We start from the raw sequence: 17,203 nt of genomic DNA, 5'->3' as shown, positions 1-17,203 counted from the left end.
ATCTAGAAAGTAACTATCTTGCTTTTGATTGTACAGGCTCATAGGCAGAAGGGACTTGCCTTGTCTCAGATGAGACTTTGGACTGTGGAATTTTGGGTTAATGATGAAATGACTTAAGACTTTGGGGGACTGTTGACAAGGTATAATTGGTTTTGAAATGTGAGGACATGAGATGTGGAGGAAGCAGGGGTGGAATGATATGCCTTGACTGTGTTGCCACCAAAATCTCAACTTAATTGTGTCTCCCAGAATTCTCACAGGTTGTGGGAGGGACCCAGGGGTAGGTAATTGAATCATGAGGGCCAGTTCCTTCTCATGCTATTCTCATGATAGTGAAGAAATCTCACAAGATCTGATGGATTTATCAGGGGTTTCCACTTTTGCTTCTTCCTTATTTCTCTTGCCACCACCATATAAGAAGAGCCGTTTGCCTCTGACCATGATTCTGAGACCTCCCCAGCCAAGTGGAACTGTAAGTCCAATTAAATCTCTTTCTTTTGTGAATTGCCCAGTCTTAGGTATGTCTCTATCAGCAGCATGAGAATGAGCTAATACACCATCAAACTCTTTAGCTGCAAAGACAGTCCCAGGGAAGCCCTGCTGCATACCCAAGGTTACACACCCAGTGAGTGTTCGAGCTGAAGTGAACCTAGAATCAGAGCTTATTGGAGGTGGTGGGAGCATTGTACCAGCTGACTCACACCAGTTATTCAGGATCAGAGTGACTGGGATGTAACTGCTTGAGGACATCATAGTCTCACTGACCTTGTACTGACCCTGGCAGGTGGGGACCTCTAAATTGGCCATTCTGGAGAAGAACACACAAAAATACCAAATGTGGCAAATGCAACAAAATGGCAGTGTCCCTGTGATGGGGTGGGACTCCAGGGAGCCAAAGGACAGAGCTCCTCTCTCCCAGCTGGGGGCCTTCCTCCCCAGCCCTTCTTTCCTGTGGCCACAGTCCCTGAAATGCCTCTATAATAGAAATCAGAGAAAATACCTGGAAGAGTTGGGCTCAGAGTGGACTTGGGAAATTCTGAAGCTAGGGATCACATACCACTGTGACATGTTAAAGTCACAGAGGTAACAAGGAGGTGCTTGGTGTCCTTGGAGGCCAGCTATGAGTGAGGAGAGAGTTGACAAGAGGCACCTGAATGTCTTTGTCTTCCAAGTAGGAAATCTGGGTGGGGGGACCAGGAGACAGGGGCTTTTAAGATTTCAGGGGCTAGGCCTTGAATTGGCACCCAAAAGTGAGTGTTCATTATCATTACCACCTCAGTGGCACAGGGTGTTGCCTCCTCCTGGGCACATTTTCCAGTGATCTGGTGATGGTAGACCCTGCCAGGAAGAATTATGTGGATGGGAATGAGCCTGGGATGGGCAGGGCTGGGTCCAGGATACTGAGGCTTGGGAAGAGGAAGCTCCAAACTGCACCCTTAGATCTCAGCACTTGGCAGATCTTCTCTCATGAGAGCCTCACAGCTATCCCTGTGAGCTGCAGCATCAGGCTCATCTCACCTATAACTCTTGAAGCCTGTGTATCAGCCACCATTTCCTGTTCCCCAAGTGATGAAGCTACAGAGCTGCCTGCTTGCAAAGCTCAGTGAGCTTTGGCCTGAGCTAGACTGACTCTCCCTCAGGTGAGAGTACCTTAGGCCTCTCCAAGGGCAGGCAGCTCCTATGTGGATAAGAGTATCTCACCCATCATCACAGAGAGTTGGGGCAGAAGGTCCCTGAGGCTCAGTTCCCACTTCCCCCTCCTCTATACACAAGAGCCTGATGCAGGCACAAGTCCTATTTTGTGAACATCCCCTTACCTTGGTGAACCTAGCAGTAATACAGTACACAGGAAGTGGGGAGGGGACCTAGTCAGAGTCCAGGGGCCTTTCTGATGGACTTTGGCTCTTTGCCTTTAAGGGAAATATGATCAACACCCAGAAGGAGGAAGGTAAGCAGTTGGGGCAACAATGGGGGAGGGTAAGGACATAAAGGACAGAGATGCCCATGGGAGGACAGTCTGTGGCTCCATCCTGTCCATTTTAGATTTATCGAAAAGGTTTGATACACAGAGAAAGAAGAGAACCATCACAATGAAGGATGTGAGTAGGGGACTAAAATCAAGAACAAGTTCTGGGAGGAGCTTGTATCTGAATCTGAGAACGTGTTGGAACTGTGTGAGATTGTAGAAGAGGAAGAGGATCCTTGAGGGAAAAGCCCCCCAAACCAGCCCCTTCTTTTTCCCATAATATCCCTTTAACATCTTTCACTCAGGCTCTGTCAGCATCCTGTCCTTCCCTTTAGCTGCAGGAGATTAAAGTCCTCCAGGAGATGCAGCTGCTTCTGCTGGCTGCAGACAATGATCATATTCAGCAATGACACACATTTGAGTCTGCTTCCAGTTAATAGAGTGGCTGAGTAAGACTGAGAGGTGAGGGTTTAGCAGACTGGTGGAGGGGCACAGAAAATATTTATTTTGGGCCAGGTGTCAAGAGCCTATGGCCATGGCTCCCTGGTCAGTGTCAGGCCCTGCTGCACAGTGATGACTGGGGCCCAGGACTCCAGCTGGACAGGCACTGGGAGGGAAACCTGGGGTGTGGCTTCTACTAGCTGCATATCTGCCTCTTTGACCTGTAGCTACAACCTATCCTGCTAGCTGGATCTCCCATACCAGTAGGCCAGCAACACCACCCTCAAAGCCATGGTGAGCATACCTGATGGCACTTAGTGCCTGAACCAGCAGGAATGGAATGCCCCAGCTCTCAGTGGCATTTGGGCTAAGCATGGGCTCTGGGTGTCAAACAGCTACACTGGGCTTTCAGCTGACCAGTACCTACTGGGGCAGAGGACTCACTGCTATGGCAATTGAGGCCCCATTGTCATAAATTTAATGCAACCTGCCAATTTCTTTTTCTCATTCAGCTGTTTATTTATAATCATTATGTACTTCTGATCTCTGTTGGTGTGTTTATTCAAATTAATAAACATGCTATACATTTTTATCATTCTTCCTCATGATTTCTTTGTTCAACCATATGATTCCATTCATGCATGGTACTTAAGAGTAGAAACACAAATTCATAGAAACACAAGAGTGTTTCCCAGAAGCTTAAGGGAGAATAACAAGAAGCTGTTGTTTAATGAATAGAGTTTCAGTTTTAAAAAATATCAAATATTTCCTATATATAGCAATTATGGTAGCAAAACAATGAGTATATGTAATTCATCTCAATTGCACATGTAAAAATGGTTGAAATAGTTAATTTTGTGTATTTGAACATGATGTTTAAAGTTATTTTAAACATACATGTATATATCTTTCTCATATATTGAAAAAGAGTATAGCTCTGTTTTCTAGACTGGAGTGAAGGGGTACCATCATAACTCCCTGTGGCCTTGAACTCCTGGGATCAACTGATTTTTCTAACTCAGCCCTCTGAATGGGTGGGACTACAGGCATATGCCACCATGCCTAATTTTTAGACAGGTTTTACTACATTGCCCAGGCTGGTCTCAAATTTCTGGCCTTGAGTAATCATCCCACCTCAGCCCATAAAAACATTGAGATTATAGGCAGCAGCCACCATGTTCAGCCTAAATATATATATATATAATTTTTTTGAGATGGAGTTTTGCTCTCATTAACCAGGCTGGAGTGCAATGGCATGATCTCAGCTCACCACAACCTCCACCTCCCGGGAACAGGCAATTCTCCTGCCTCAGCCTCCCGAGTAGCTGGGATTACAGGCACACGCCACCTTGCCCAGCTAATTTTTTTTATTTTTAGTAGAGACGGGGTTTCATGAACAAACTATAGCTATCTGCAGCAGCATGGATGAATATTACAAATACAATGTACAAAAGAAAGTATGTGTAAAAGTATACATACTATATAATTTTATTTATATACAATCCTAAAAGGAAACAAAAGGTTTTAGTTTTCAGTTTTGGTGGAGTAGTTTGTTGAACTAATACTCTTACAGATACTGGTAAAATCTAGATACAATATTATAGATTGTTACATAGAAACACACATCTATACTTTGGGAGGCCAAGGTGGGTGGATCACAAGGTCACGAGATCGAGACCATCCTGGTCAACATGGTGAAACCCCGTCTCTACTAAAAATACAAAAAATTGTCTGGGCATGATGGCACGTGCCTATAATCCCATCTACTCAGGAGGCTGAGGCAGGAGAATTGTCTGAACCCAGGAGGCGGAGGTTGTGGTGAGCCGAGATTGCGTCATTGCACTCCAGCTGGGTAACAAGAGCGAAACTCCATCTCAAAAAAAAAAAGGAACACACACATCTGTATATAATAAATATATGATATATATTGTTATAAAAACTGAATGAGGATTTTGGCAGTGCCCACTGTAAGGGAGACAGGTATTTAAGTTTTAACGCAGCCAAATTAACTTCCTCTTCAAAAAATAACAACACTCTTCAGAGGAATACAACAGAATTAAGATTCTCTATAAGTATTATTTATAGTTTCTATTATACAATTTTAAAATGTATGAGACATGAGAATGAATACAAGAAAATAATCCAGGCTGGGTGTGGTGGCTCACGCCTTTAATTCCAGTACTTTGGGAGGATGCAGCAGGTGGATCACCTGAGGTCAGGAGTTTGAGACCAGCCTGGCCAACATGATGAAACCCCATCTTTACTAAAATTTAAAAAATTAGCCAGGCATGGTGGCACATGCCTGTAATCTCGGATACCCAGCAGGCTGAGGTGGGAGAATAGCTAGAGCCTGGGAGGCAGAGATTGCAGTTCAATCTTAAAAAAAAAGTAAATGAAGTTTGAAGATAATAAACAGACCTTTAGCAATCTGTAGAAAAACTGCATTCCAGAAAGAGAGTAAAGAGACCAAAAAATTAAATGGGGTAAAAAAGTAAATCAACAACTAAGAGCTAAAAACTTGCAAAAAAAATTGGTCAAAACCCCAAATTGTATATCCAAACAGTCAACAAACCCCAAAAAGAAAACAAGTTTAACCATACCAAGACTGTATTGTGATTTAGGAAACTGGTGCGCAGAGCTTTTTATTGTCTTGCTGTGATTTCTAATTTTTATTATTTATAATAAGGGAAAATAGGTTATCCTTAGTTTTTATCTTGGAGAAAGTTTCACATATCAGGCCCAGAAGACTGACAGTTAATGAGGGCAGATGACTTTCTAGCCTTGTTTTAAATTTCAATTTTCTTATCTTGGAAGTAAATTTGTTTCTTCCAAGTCTTGTGGTAAAATTGATTCTCCAGAAAGATGTGTCCAGGATATTCTGTCCTGCTGCATCCTCCCTGCACAGAATTGAAGCTGTGCCTACTCCACCTTCAGAAATGTACAGTATAAATTACTTGGAGTGAATCTGAAAAACTGAAAGAAAATATGGGGCCAGGTGCAGTGGCTCATGCCTGTAATCCCAGCATTTTCAGATGCTGAATCAGGTGGATCACTTGAGGTCAGGAGTTCAAGACCAGCCTGACCAACATGGTGAAATGCCATTTCTACTGATAATATAAAAATTAGTGGGCATGTTGGTGGGCACCTGTAATCTCAGGTACTGGTGAGGCTGAGACAAGAGAATCACTTGAATCCACGAGGCAGAGGTTGCTGTGAGCTGAGATCGCACCATTGCATGCCAGCCTGGGTGACAAGAGAAAAACTGTCTCAAAAAATGTGTGTGTGTATATATATACACATACATATGAATTAGGATAATTGTTACTGTCATGCTGGACCAGCAAATTACTAGACGTAATTCCAAAGGGATATTTTTGAAGGGTTATTAAGAATTTCCAAGGAATTTTTATTAAGGGCATAAAGGCATTGTCCATCACCTCAGTACACAAACTTTCCTAATGTTTTGGGAAAGACCAAGGGTCACGATTGGACCTATTGGCCTATGTTAACACTAGAACACCAAAGTCCTGGGAAAAAGCCTGTGGGGAGTTAGAGAAGTGGTGGATGTGGCCACCAAAGTGGCTTGGAGGGTCTTTTCTCTGTGAAGCCATGTTTGCTGAGTAGATGCAGCAGGGGTCAGTCCTTGACCCTGTGAGTGTAAGGGTGGCTGAGAGAAGGAAGAATAGACCCAAGGTCAGGCAAGCAAATTTTATTAATCAGAGGAGGCAGCCTCGAGCTTACAAAACAAGGGGTTTATATGGAGTGAGAGAGGCATAAGGGAGTTTGAGGACTGAGGTAATCTATCCGCTGGCAGCAGGCACAGACATGGTTTGTCAACTTATAACAGACCTACAATACATCATTCTATCACTTTTGTTGTGGCAGTTTTTTTGAAAAAAGGAGAGAAACGAGGATTTTTTAACAGATATGTGTCAAACAGGAATTTACAAGTATGAATAACACGTTTTCTGTCCTCCCTCGAGTGGCCTGGACGGCTTTAATCAGGCTTTGCTTAATTGTAATAAGTCTAGCAGCCTTGATGTGGCACCTAGGTAAGGGTTCAGGAATGCAGCTGCAGAGCAATCAGAGTTGGGGAAAGGGGTCAGCTTGTTCCTAACAGTGAGGTTTTCTCCTCTTTATTACAGTGGTAGGAGAGTCCTTGTGAGAGGCCTGACTTAGGTGTGGGGTATGCAGCCAGCCTGGAGGGTCCAAGGAGTGTTGCTGGAGTGCAGGGGAGGATTTGTGACAGCTCAGAGAAAGGGGAAAGGTGGCTTTGAAAAGGCAAGTGCAAATTTACCAGAGATGGGGTATTTTCATTTTAGGCAGCGAACAGATGGTTTCAGACACTCACCAGGGAGCTTCCATCTTGGGATCCCAAAATGCCAAGTGCAAGGCCCACGAGCCATAAGCCACATCTTTGCAGAGGGGCTACACTACCCATGTCTGAAGGGGTGTAGGACAGAAGAAGGGGCAAGAAGGGGCAGGGATGAGGGAAAGGATGGGATGAGGGGAAAGGACGGGGTGAGGGAAGTGGAGGCGTGTGCCCAGCTGCGGGAGGTAAACCTAACTGTGGCAAACTTGAGCAGGCTGTGAGAGGCTGGTGGTAACTTGCTGATTTTTGAGAAATGAAACTTCCACATAAGTCAGGAAGCCCGCATCTCGGGGAAAGGCTTGTCACAGTCATAGCTGAGATCTGCTGCCTTGGCCACACTCACTTCCCGCAGGCAGGAAAGACTTGGAAACAACCAGAATACCCTGGGCATTGGGGAACTGGTCCTGATGGGCAGAGAGGCAGAGTCTAATCGGTGCCTTCACCATGCTGGGAGCTGTAGTCAACCGCTTCTAGCCGGTTGATGGCAAGGCTACAGGACTACAATCCCAGAATGCTCAGGTTTAGGGGGCAGGGCGAACCCTTGGGGGAGGGATGAAACACATCGCGCCTCGCTAGGCATGCTGGAACCTGTAGTCTCTTAACCGCTCGCAGTCCCTTGTTTGCATAACTACAGAACTGCAATCCCAGCATGCTCCGGGCTTGGGGTCCGGTCACAGCCCTGGCTGGTGGGGCAGGGAGCCGCACACCTCGCCGTGCATGCTGGGAGTTGTAGTCTTAACTACTCCTTCCCCTTTGGTCACAAGGCTGTAAGACTACAGTTCCAGTAGGCACTGAGCTTCCTGAAGGAGCCAGGGCAGTGTGCACCTCGCAGACTAATTCTGCCCGTTGACCCCCTGCTGCCCCTTCTCCATGAGAGTGAGTTGAATGAGGGACAGGAGGGAAAAGTCTGGGCTGGACAGTGCATATGGTGTTCCTGCAAAGTACACCCTGCTTTTGCCCAAGTCTGGCGTCTCCCACTTCCGGCTGTGCAGCTTGGTTTCTGCTTCTACCCTTTCCATAGGGTCTTTCCTGAGCCTTGCGCCTCCTCCAGCCCAGGGAGACACCTGCTTTTCTAAACTGCTACAGAAACTGGCCTGATGTCTGTCTGAGACACTGCACGTTGTGCCATTGGCCTCTGCTTACTCCAGACAGAGCGCCAGTTCAACATTGGGAGAAATGTGCTGCCTGGGTCCCCCATGCAGAACTTCAGCTGTGCGGGGGGTATTGTGGGCTGTGGTTTCCTGAAAATGTCAATTTTGCAAGCTCCTTTCTGGTGGAAGTAGCAGTTGAGACATGAGGGAGAATCATTGAGCTGCCCAAGATCTGCTTAGAACAGAGAGAAAAGCCCCAATATTCCCAGGCATGTGTCTGGTGAAACATTTTCACCAAAACATTTAAGGAACTAGGCCTCCAAAAATCAACCAAAAGGTGATGATTGTTTTGATATTTTACATATGTAATCATCAACCTCATCTGACCTGAGGCCTGACTGGCCAAGTATCTCAGAGACACAGATGTTGATCAGCACTCTTCAGAACAGATGTTACTCCAGCTTTGTGGGTGCGTCTTTCAAGGTGTGGATCACTTGGAAGTCATTAGAAACCTTTTAGGTTGGCCCAGTGTAATGGCTCATGCCTGTAATTCCAGCACTTTAGGAGGCCGAGGTGAGTGGATCACTTGAGGTAAGGAGTTTGAGATGAGCCTGGCCAACATGTTGAACTTCCATCTATACTAAAAAAGAAATACAAAAGTTAGCCGAGTGTGGTGGCACATGCCTGTAGTCCTAGCTACTTGGGAGGCCGAGACAGGAGAATTACTTGAACCCAGGAGGCAGAGGTTGCAGGGAGCTGAGACTGCATCACTGCATTTCAGCCTTGGCAAGACTCCATCTCAAAAACAAAACAAACAAAACAAGGAAAACAACAACAACAACAAAAAACCTGTTAGGTTTAACATCACTGCTTGGGGTGGAAAGTTCATCACCCCAGCAATAAGGGATGTAACTTAACTTGTTGGTACTGGTCTGTTAAAATTTTCTATCTACACAATGGAAACATCCAGAAGCACTTCTGTGTCTGAGTTATTTCACTGAGAATAATGACCTTCAGTTCCAAAAATTGCCACAATTTTTCAAGAAAAATTGAAAACTACTACATTTCCCCAGATTCTTCTGAGTAAAGTATGTTTTCAAAAATTGAAAACTACTACATTTCCTCAGATTCTTCTGAGCAAAATGTTATCAACTATCTGATACATTTGATTGTATAATGAAAGCATTGTATAGTTGATTAAATGGTTATTACTCTTTCTACAAAATTATATCTGTAAAGAAACATATTTATCTTAACTGAGTTCCATAAAATGGACATAAATGCAAAATGGTCCCCAAATGCCAAGAAACCAAAAGAGACAGCACATCTGTTGTGTCAGTATTTGTGGATTCATTGACAAAAGTTAAATACATAAGCATGGTCTTTGTTGATTACAAGACAGGTAAATCTCTGCACTGTTACTTTCCAGACCAAAGGCATATATGCAATAATCAAAAAAATATGTGTGCTCTGTGCAAGACAAAGTCAACCATTCAGAACTGGCAAGAATGCTTTATGTGTCATACCCTATAATTCATGAAACAACAAGTTTGCTCTGTCCACAAGCAAGAGTATATGTTCTTACACTAGGGACACTAGAAATCAGGAGACATTCATAGGAATGGGCTAACCACTGTGTAGGTAAAGTCACTTTTTTTTTCTTTTCTTTTTTTTTTTTAATTTTTTATTGCATTTTAGGTTTTGGGGTACATGAGCATAACATGCAAGACAGTTGCGTAGGTACACACATGGCAGTGTGCTTTGCTTTCCTTTTCCCCTTCACCCACGTTTGGCATTTCTCCCCAGGCTATCCCTCCCCACCTCCCCCTCCCACTGGCCCTCCCCTTTTCCCCCCTATAGACCCCAGTGTTTAGTACTCCCCTTTCTGTGTCCATGTGTTCTCATTTTCCATCACCTGCCTATGAGTGAGAATATGCGGTGTTTCAATTTCTGTTCTTGTGTCAGTTTGCTGAGGATGATGTTCTCCAGATTCATCCATGTCCCTACAAACGACACAAACTCATCATTTCTGATTGCTGCATAATATTCCATGGTGTATATGTGCCACATTTTTCCAATCCAGTCTATTATCAGTGGGCATTTGGGTTGATTCCAGGCCTTTGCTATTGTAAACAGTGCTGCAATGAACATTCGTGTACATGTGTCCTTATAGTAGAATGATTTATAGTCTTTTGGATATATACCCAGTAATGGGATTGCTGGGTCAAATGGAATTTCTATTTCTAAGGCCTTGAGGAATCGCCACACTGTCTTCCACAATGGTTGAACTAATTTACACTCCCACCAACAGTGTAAAAGTGTTCCTTTTTCTCCACATCCTCTCCAGCATCTGTTGTCTCCAGATTTTTTAATGATCGCCATTCTAACTGGCGTGAGATGGTATCTCAATGTGGTTTTGATTTGCATCTCTCTGATGACCAGTGACGATGAGCATTTTTTCATATGATTGTTGGCCTCATATATGTCTTCTTTCGTAAAGTATCTGTTCATATCCTTTGCCCACTTTTAAATGGGCTTGTTTGTTTTTTTCCTATAAATCTGTTTGAGTTCTTTGTAAAATCTGGATATCAGCCCTTTGTCAGATGGGTAAACTGCAAAAATTTTTTCCCATTCTGTTGGTTGCTGATCCACTCTAGTGACTGTTTCTTTTGCCGTGCAGAAGCTGTGGAGTTTCATTAGGTCCCATTTGTCTATTTTGGCTTTTGTTGCCAATGCTTTTGGTGTTTTGTTCATGAAGTCCTTGCCTACTCCTATGTCCTGGATAGTTTTGCCTAGATTTCCTTCTAGGGTTTTTATGGTGCCAGGTCTTATGTTTAAGTCTTTAATCCATCTGGAGTTAATTTTAGTGTAAGGTGTCAGGAAGGGGTCCAGTTTCTGCTTTCTGCACATGGCTAGCCAGTTTTCCCAACACCATTTATTAAACAGGGAATCCTTTCCCCATTGCTTGTTTTTGTCAGGTTTATCAAAGATTGTATAGTTGTAGATATGTTGTGTTGCCTCCGGTGCCTCTGTTTTGTTCCATTGGTCTATATCTCTGTTTTGGTACCAGTACCATGCTGTTTTGATTACTGTAGCCTTGTAGTATAGTTTGAAATCCGGTAGTGTGATGCCCCCCGCTGTGTTCTTTTTGCTTAGAATTTACGTGGCTATGCGGGCTCTCTTTTGGTTCCATATGAAGTTCATGGTGGTTTTTTCCAGTTCTGTGAAGAAAGTCACTGGTAGCTTGATGGGGATAGCGTTGATTCTGTAAATTACTTTGGGCAGTATAGCCATTTTCACGATATTAATTCTTCCTAACCATGAACATGGAATGTTTCTCCATCTGTTTGTGTCCTCTCTGATTTCGTTGAGCAGTGGTTTGTAGTTCTCCCTGAAGAGGTCCCTTACATTCCTTGTGAGTTGTATTCCAAGGTATTTTATTGTTTTTGTAGCAATTGTGAATGGTAGTTCGTTCTTGATTTGGCTTTCCTTAAATCTGTTATTGGTGTAGACGAATGCTTGTGATTTTTGCACATTGATTTTATATCCTGAGACTTTGCTGAAATTGCTTATCAGTTTCAGGAGTTTTTGGGCTGAGGCAATGGGGTTTTCTAGGTATACTATCAAGTCATCTGCAAATAGAGACAGTTTGGCTTCCACCTTTCCAATTTGAATACACTTTATTTCTTTTTCTTGCCTGATTGCTCTGGCTAGGACTTCCAGAACTATATTAAATAGGAGTGGTGAAAGAGGGCATCCTTGTCTAGTGCCAGATTTCAAAGGGAATGCTTCCAGTTTTTGCCCATTCAGTATGATATTGGCTGTTGGTTTGTCATAAATAGCTTTTATTACTTTGAGATACGTTCCATCGATACCGAGTTTATTGAGCGTTTTTAGCATAAAGGGCTGTTGAATTTTGTCAAATGCCTTCTCTGCGTCAATTGAGATAATCATGTGGTTTTTGTTTTTGGTTCTGTTTATGTGGTGAATTATGTTGATAGACTTGCGTATGTTGAACCAGCCTCGCATCCCTGGGATGAATCCTACTTGATCATGATGAATATGTTTTTTGATTTGCTGTTGCAATCGGCTTGCCAATATTTTATTGAAGATTTTTGCATCTATGTTCATCATGGATATTGGCCTGAAGTTTTCTTTTCTTCTTGAGTCTCTGCCGGGTTTTGGTATCAGAATGATGTTGGTCTCGTAAAATGATCTGGGAAGGATTCCCTCTTTTTGGATTGTTTGAAATAGTTTTAGAAGGAATGGTACCAGCTCCTCTTTGTGTGTCTGGTAGAATTCGGCTGTGAACCAGTCTGGACCTGGAGTTTTTTTGAGTGGTAGGCTCTTGATTGCTGCCTCAACTTCTGACCTTGTTATTGGTCTATTCATAGTTTCAGCTTCCTCCTGGTTTAGGCTTGGGAGGACACAGGAGTCCAGGAATTTATCCATTTCTTCAAGCTTTACTAGTTTATGTGCATAGAGTTGTTTGTAATATTCTCTGATGATAGTTTGAATTTCTGTGGAGTCTATGGTGATATCCCCTTTATCATTTTTTATTGCATCTATTTGGTTGTTCTCTCTTTTATTTTTAATCAATCTGGCTAGTGGTCTGTCTATTTTGTTGATCTTTTCAAAAAAACCAGCTCTTGGATTTATTGATTTTTTTGAAGGGTTTTTTGCATCTCCATCTCCTTCAGTTCAGCTCTGATCTTAGTTATTACTTGTCTTCTGCTGAGTTTTGAGGTTTTTTTTTATCTTGCTTTTCTAGCTCTTTCAATTTTGACGATAGGGTGTCAATTTTGGATCTCTCCATTCTCCTCATATGGGCACTTATTGGTATATACTTTCCTCTAGAGACTGCTTTAAATGTGTCTGTCCCAGAGGTTCTGGCATGTTGTGTCTTCGTTCTCATTGGTTTCGAAGAACTTCTTTATTTCTGTCTTCATTTCGTTGTTTACCCAGTCAACGTTCAAGAGCCAGTTGTTCAGTTTCCATGAAGCTGTGCGGTTCTGGGTCGGTTTCTGAATTCTGAGTTCTAACTTGATTGCACTATGGTCTGAGAGGCTGTTTGTTATGATTTCAGTTGTTTTGCATTTGTTGAGCAGTGCTTTACTTCCAATTATGTGGTCAATTTTAGAGTAGGTGTGATGCGGTGCTGAGAAGAATGTGTATTCTGTGGATTTGGGGTGGAGAGTTCTGTAAATGTCTATCAGGTTTGCTTGCTCCAGGTCTGAGTTCAAGCCCTGGATATCCTTGTTGATTTTCTGTCTGGGTGACCTGTCTAATATTGACAGTGGAGTGTTAAAGTCTCCCACTATTATTGTGTGGGAGTCTAAGTCTCTTTGTAAGTCATTAAGAACTTGCCTTATGTATCTGGGTGCTCCTGCATTGGGTCCATATATGTTCAGGACCCAATTGGGTTCATATATGTTCATATTGTTAGCTCTTCTTGTTGTATCAATCCTTTTACCATTATGTAATGGCCTTCTTTGTCTCTTTTGATCTTTGTTGCTTTAAAGTCTATTTTATCAGAGATGAGAATTGCAACTCCTGCTTTTTTTTGCTCTCCATTTGCTTGGTAAATCTTCCTCCATCCCTTTATTTTGAGCCTTTGTGTATCCTTGCATGTGAGATGGGTTTCCTGGATACAGCACACTGAAGGGTTTTGGATTTTTATCCAATTTTCCAGTCTGTGTCTTTTGATTGGTGCATTTAGTCCATTTACATTTAGGGTTAATATTGTTATGTGTGAATTTGATACTGCCATTTTGATGCTAAGTGGCTGTTTTCCCTGTTAGTTGTTGTAGATTCTTCATTATGTTGATGTTCTTTAGCATTTAGTGTGATTTTGGAATGGCTGGTACTGGTTGTTCCTTTCTATGTGTAGTGCCTCTTTTAGGAGCTCTTGTAAAGCAGGCCTGGTGGTGACAAAATCTCTGAGTACTTGCTTGTTCGCAAAGGATTTTATTTTTCCTTCACTTCTGAAGCTCAGTTTGGCTGGATATGAAATTCTGGGTTGAAAGTTCTTTTCTTTAAGAATGTTGAATATTGGCCCCCACTCTCTTCTGGCTTGTAGTGTTTCTGCCGAGAGATCTGCTGTGAGTCTGATGGGCTTCCCTTTGTGGGTGACCCGACCTTTCTCTCTGGCTGCCCTTAGTATTTTCTCCTTTATTTCAACCTTGTTGAATCTGACGATTCTGTGCCTTGGGGTTGCTCTTCTTGCGGAATATCTTTGTGGTGTTCTCTGTATTTCCTGCATTTGAGTGTTGGCCTGTCTTGCTAGGTGGGGGAAATTTTCCTGGATGATGTCCTGAAGAGTATTTTCCAGCTGGGATTCATTCTATTCATCCCCTTCTGGTACACCTATCAAACGTAGGTTAGGTCTTTTCACATAGTCCCACATTTCTTGGAGACTTTGTTCATTCCTTTTTGCGCTTTTTTCTCTAATCTTGGTTTCTCGTTTAATTTCATTGAGTTGGTCTTCGACTTCAGATATTCTTTCTTCTGCTTGGTCAATTCGGCTATTGAAACTTGTGCATGCTTCGCGAAGTTCTCGTATTGTGTTTTTCAGCTCCTTTAATTCATTCATATTACTCTCTAAGTTATCCTTTCTTGTTAACCTTTCCTCATATCTTTTTTCAAGTTCCTTAGTTTCTTTGCATTGATTTAATACATGTTCTTTTAGCTCACAAAGGTTTCTCATTATCCACCTTCTGCAGTCTAATTCCGTCATTTCGTCACAGTCATTCTCAGTCCAACTTTGTTCCTTTGCTGGTGAGGAGTTTTGGTCCTTTCTAGGAGGCGAGGTGTTCTGGTTTCGGGTGTTTTCCTCCTTTGTTCGCTTGTTTCTTCCCATCTTTGTGGATTTATCCGCTTGTCGTCTGCGTAGTTGCTGACTTTTCGATTGGGTCTCTGAGTGGACACCCAGATTGTTGATGATGAAGTATTTCTGTTACTTGGTTTTCCTTCTACCAGTCTAGCTCCTTCGCTGTATGACTGCTGAGGTCCACTGCAGGCCCTGCTTGTCTGGGGTGCACCTCTAGCAGCTGTGCCACAGCGAGGGATGCTACCAGTTTCTTTTTCTGCTATCTTTGTTCCAGGATGATGCCTGCCAAATGTCAGTCTTTTGGATATAGAGGCGTCTGGGAGCTGCTTGAGGAGACAGTCTGTACTTTATAGGAGCTCAATTGCTGAGCTGTGAGCTCTGTTGTTCATTCAGGGCTGTTAGGCTGCTATGTTTGATTCTGCTGCAACAGAGCTCATAAAAAAACCCTTTTTTTCTCAAATGCTCTGTGTTGGGGGGTTTGGGCTTTATATTTGGATGGTCATTGAGGTGTCCTGCCCAGCTAGGAGGCAGACTAGCCACTGTTTGCCTGCCGAGGCTCCGCCCTGCTGTTGTGAGGTTCGCCCTATTGCTGCAGGCTCTGCTGTTCTGCTGTGGTCTCTGCCACGCCTTGCGGCGGAGTCTCTCTGTTGTAGCAGGTTGCCTCGGCAACGGCAGTCTGCCTCAGCAGTGGGCGTGTATCTCAGTTGGGGCGGGTTGCCTCGGTAATGGTGGACGCCCCTCCCCCACAGAGCATCTTGGACCGTCTGCTCGGGATCGTTTGAAATCGTGGTTTTGTTTGTCCCACTGGGGTATCCCAAACGCTCTGTCCCTGCAATCCCCTGGGCTGGCCCACTGTCCAAGTCTCATTCAGTCTCAAGTCCAGCCCTCTCAAGTCTCAGGTTGCCGGTTCAACAGGGCACCCGGACAATCGTGCCCTGTGGGGAGTGCTGGGTAGGGCCGGCCGCCGCCACCCCGGCTGCCGGCTTCGCCAGGCAGAGGTACTGCCTGGCGTCCCGCATCTCCTTTATACTTGGGAATTTCCTCGTTCTGTGGGCAACAAAGATCAGTCTGGAAATGCAGCTCCAACTCACCTCTCCGCGGATTCAACAAGAGCTCCAATCCTCGGTTGTTCTCACAGCGCCATCTTGAGTCCTCTCCCCCGTAAAGTCACTTTTATGTTCAGACTGCACCTCTTTAATCAAGCTTTTGCAATCTCACATACCCACCTACTCGCTGATGGTTCCTGAGCCTCTAGGGGCAGAGGTGCTGCAGTTATTTTGATGGTGTCGGTGACACATTGCATCAATTTGTTTTCTACTTGTAAGCAGAGGTCAAAGCAACAATGCAAACATCAAGAGGCAGTAATATTTATTAAATAGAAGACACGGCCCGGCGCGGTGGCTCAAGCCTGTAATCCCAGCACTTTGGGAGGCCGAGGTGGGTGGATCACGAGGTCAAGAGATCGAGACCATTCTGGTCAACAAGGTGAAACCCCGTCTCTAATAAAAATACAAAAAAATTAGCTGGGCACGGCGGCACATGCCTGTAATCCTAGCTACTCAGGAGGCTGAGGCAGGATAATTGCCTGAACCCAGGAGGCGGAGGTTGCATTTAGCTGAGATCACATCATTGCACTCCAGCCTGGGTAACAAGAGTGAAAGTCTGTCTGAAAAGTATATATATATATATATATATATATATATATATATGACACAAAATTGATAATGTCTTTGGATACCATGTTTCCCAGGATCCAAACTGAGATGCCTCTTGTAAGGCAGAGCAGCAGAAGAAAAAAAGACTAAAAATGCAAGTAGGGACTTGTAGCAATTCTTCTCCATCAAGTGAAATTACTGTGGTGGTTTCATCTTTGTTATGGCATAGGCAGCCCAAGGATTGTGGGTTGGAAAGTGCATAGCAAACATGTTGCCTTGCGGCTGCAGGTATTAGTAATATCTGTAAAGTTACAGGGACTAAAAAGGACTATGTCAAATGATCAACCAGAGTGCCATTTAAAAGGGACCATGTTCCAGTGTTTGGTATGTGGAGCATCTTGGCCCAAAATCCAACAGGATTAGTGGAGATTACTTTTTCTGGCCAGGCAGTTTCTCAGTTTCTGGCAAGAAATAACTTGTCTAACCTGGGAGAAGTTGTCAGGACAGCCCCCATTCAACTGTCCCCTTCTCTGGCTTGAGAGCTTGGGGAATTGTAAATAACTTTTGCCAGTAACCTTTTAGCAGCTTCAATAGAAATGTGTCTGTTTGAACTTTACCACTAAGATGAATGGGCCCTTCTTTACAGTGGTTCTCAGTTACTGGTATGGTGTCAGCTCTGCATTTTTTTTGAACCAAATTATATTTTCTAATGACTTGAGTCAAAATCTCACCCACTCATGCAAGGTGTTCCATAATGAGGTTGCTTGCAAGTGTGCCTTCAAAATACTATTTACTTTCTTTCAATAAATTGTCCTACTTGGGGATTATATGGCTTAACCTTGGATACTG

General features: G+C 43.5%; 1 long non-coding RNA gene across 7 annotated transcripts in view; it reads left to right on the top strand.

Moving 5' to 3' along the window:
• The window catches only part of LOC128930806 (uncharacterized), a 163,560-nt gene that overhangs the window by 7,823 nt on the left and 138,534 nt on the right, over window positions 1–17,203 (top strand). For 2 of the 7 annotated variants that reach the window (XR_013526852.1, XR_013526853.1), the window contains exon 2: window positions 422–472. The exons of 4 other annotated variants lie outside the window; for them this stretch is intronic. This is a non-coding gene — a long non-coding RNA (uncharacterized LOC128930806). Of the gene's footprint in view, window positions 1–418; window positions 473–17,203 lie in introns of all 7 variants that reach the window. One more of the 7 variants, XR_013526854.1, reaches the window with a different exon arrangement.

Source organism: Callithrix jacchus, chromosome 15, assembly GCF_049354715.1.
Source record: "Callithrix jacchus isolate 240 chromosome 15, calJac240_pri, whole genome shotgun sequence".
NCBI lineage: Eukaryota > Metazoa > Chordata > Mammalia > Primates > Cebidae > Callithrix > Callithrix jacchus.
Note: the sequence above shows the minus strand (reverse complement) of the source record. Positions and strands in the feature narration are given on the sequence as shown.